General features: G+C 50.1%; 1 pseudogene; it reads right to left on the bottom strand.

Moving 5' to 3' along the window:
- Positions 1 to 362: 362 nt before the first annotated feature.
- Positions 363 to 2,926, bottom strand: LOC117194376 (annotated as a pseudogene).
- Positions 2,927 to 3,271: the final 345 nt, after the last annotated feature.

Raw genomic sequence — 3,271 nt, forward strand, 5'->3', positions numbered from 1 at the left:
CACCCGATTTGCAATAACAACTAGTAATACACGCATATATACGGCATGATATATATGTAGGCAATGGTAAACGAAAGACAACTAGTATTCCCTGGGGGTTGGTGGTGTGGCTGTGTTGCGCCCATGTCGAGCAATCGGAACCCAGATAGGACTGGGCTTAGTTCCTTCGCTGAGGTGTGTGTGTGTGGTGTGGTGTGGTGCTGGTTTTTGTACGAACATATTTGCTTTCTAACTTATTTCCCAAATTGTTTTTCATATTCCTTAATTCCGGGATCCTAACTGAATCCCTCTCTCCACGTCAAGGTCCCACAAGTGTGCTGCTGTAGGTGTCTATGTATGTGTTCCAGGTGAAATGTGTTGACATGTGTGAGTGTGTGCGTGTGGGATGGGCTACCACTGCGCCGTTTCTATCTCCGGACTACGAACGCCGCTCAGTAGACAATGAGCAGGTTGTTCTCATTGAAGCCGGCGGAGTGTCCGGCGTTGCGTACAATGAAACAGGATCCATCGAAGTGCATGCGATTCTCATTGCGACTACAAAGGACAGAACAGAACGGAAGTTAGCAGATCAGGATGACGGGCGAGGGGGAGGGGGAAGGGGATGTTGAGAGCATCGGTTTGACACTCACCGAACAAACAGATGCGAGGTCTTGCCCAGAGAGGCAGTGCAATGGATGCCAGGTGTGGTCAAAGTGGCCGATCCATTGCCGGGACTGGTGCGAATCAAGCACTTGTTGTCCACACGAGTGACCTTCACCAGGCCATCGGCTGCCTGGGTGATGCGAAATCCGTTTATGTCATAGATCTCAGTGCCATCCTCGGTACAGGTGTAAGCTGAGTTGGCAATCACGTCATGGGCTTCAGCCATTGTCATAGGACCATGGCGCGAGTCGCTGCGAGAAGTTCGGGAATTAAATCGAAATTAGCCAAATAAGAAGCGATGCAATTGGCCGGGGGGACTCACTCATAGAACACTGCCAGGGTGAAGTCCTTGGTCAGATCGGTGAAAGTGTCGGTTGTGGTGCGCGTCCCGGCTGTGTCCACCAGGTAGATGAGAGCGCACGCCTCGCTGGTGAAGCTCACACCCTTGTACCACATCTTGGCATAGCGACTGTAATGGGAAGATAATTCAAAGGATTCAAAAGATGCCACGTTGGGGTAAGGGCCATTCCCACTCACACAAAGTTATTGCCCTTCATGCCGTCGTAGGTGACTATTTCGACTTTGGCGCCGCTCTGCAAGATGCGTCCATTGGGGTGGATCAAAGCTGATTGAGCACGCGCACCGCCTTGTCCAGAGTCATGTCAATGCTGCCCCATGCAAAGAAAGGTATTAACATTAGGGGTCGGTCTTAAAGAAGAGCCAAGGGGCTGGGGGCGTCCACACTCACCGCACGCCATCGCGGAGGCGCAACTGGATGGTGCCGTTCGTCGTGGCAATGGGTCCAGAGCCGGGACATGCCGGCGGTGTGTGGTTCTCGAGCTCGAAGTTGCGTGTGCTGCTCACGCGTGCCAAGGCGTATGGTGGAGGGGGCATTGGAGACGGCAACTGTTGGGAATTCTGAGATTGAGCATAGAATCGGCTAGATTTACAGATATGCAGGAGCCCCTTACCAGGCAGTAGTTCTGCTCGTTGTCGAAGCCATAGGTGGGCGTGGCATTGTAGCGCCCTGTGAGTGCCTTGCCGTTGTGCGCCATTTTGCCAGCGTCTATTTCCTGCATATTCCCTGGCCCGTACTGGGGAGGGTTGGAAATGTGTATGCCCGGCAGTTGGACGTATGGACGGGCCGACTGACTGCCGACGGGGTAATTGGCGCACTCCTTGGAAATGCCGCTGGTGATGGTGTTGGTGCCAACGGTGGCGCTGCTAGCGAGACTGGAGCTGCTGCCGCGATCCATGTGGCCCACGGAGTCCGTGCCGGAGGACAGCGAGATGTTGCTCATGCGTTGGGACAGCTGCCCCAGAGGTAGTAGCGGAAGTTAGATCCGGAAGGGAATGAAGAGGTGAGGAAGTGAAAGTGCCAGAAAATAATTGCAGGAGAGAAAACGACAGATACGAGAGAAAGTGTCAGCAGCGCAGAAATCGAATGACTTTGCAACTGTTGCTAACATTCTGTCGACATTCTGTTAACGCATGCATATACATACATACATCCATTTATGTATTTACATACGTGTGTGCGTTTTTCCCAATTTGCATTTGATTTTTATAGAAATTAACCAAACTATTTTGAATAGTATTAGAAGAGAAGAGAAGAGAAGAGAAGAGAAGAGGGGGGGAATAGAGAAGGAAAATTCGAATATTAAAGTCGGAAAGTAAGAGAGCAAAGGTGGAAAAGAGCGAGACGGAAAATAAGAAGGTCTGAAATAACAGGAGAGGCCTATGAGGTGATGTGGCAATGCTGCTGTTGCCGAGCTGTTAAGACTGCGGCGGTTGTTAACTCGCTGTGATACCCTGCAAGCGCGATGATGCGGCAGTTTTGTAAAACAAAATGTCTGAAAATTAAAGAAACTTTCACGTTATTGCTTGGAATTTCACTTACCGGCGATGGGTTGTTGGTGTAGACGGAGCGCTGGCGCACCCCGTTGGGCGGCTTGGTGGGCGAGCGCAAGATGTTGTTGATTTTGTCGTTCATCTGAGCACGCGACAAGAAGTCCTCGGCATTGAAGATCCCCAAACGGGCGCCCTTCGGTCTGCTTACTTGCGAGACCGGCTCCTGCTGGGAAGTCTCGCAGTCCGATGACTGGCACTGCGCCTCCTTGGTGCTGACCTTGGGCTCAACGCACCTCGGCTCGGTGACCATTTTGATTTGGCAACTTTTTTCTTCTCGCTCTTTCTTTTCGTCAAGTGAGTTCACAAAACCGGCGTTTGTGTGAGCGTGCGTGTGTTCGTGTGTGCGGCAAATGCGAAATTTTTCACCTTAAATATGTGTGAACTTACTTGAGAACACGCGCGTGCTAAATACAGTTTTAGAATATTTTGTTCGACACTTCTCACTACGACTCTGAGAGGAATTTTAATTTTTATATTTAATTTTCCACTTTACATGAGCTCCGCTCGCTGGCACAATTTTCGAAAGGATGAGTTTCGATGTTCGGATTTTCACACTGAAAGTCGTCGCCTGCTCAAACCGGAATTCAAAGTGAAAAGCAGAGCTGTCTCCCGATTATAATCGGAGCGATATTCAGGGCTGCATTTCAATGTTGTATGGATGTAGATCAGATACTAATTACTGTACATTTTCGTATTATTAATGGTACTCCGTGGCTTT

This window comes from Drosophila miranda (assembly GCF_003369915.1).
Source record: "Drosophila miranda strain MSH22 chromosome Y unlocalized genomic scaffold, D.miranda_PacBio2.1 Contig_Y3_pilon, whole genome shotgun sequence".
In the NCBI taxonomy this organism is placed as follows: Eukaryota; Metazoa; Arthropoda; class Insecta; order Diptera; family Drosophilidae; genus Drosophila; species Drosophila miranda.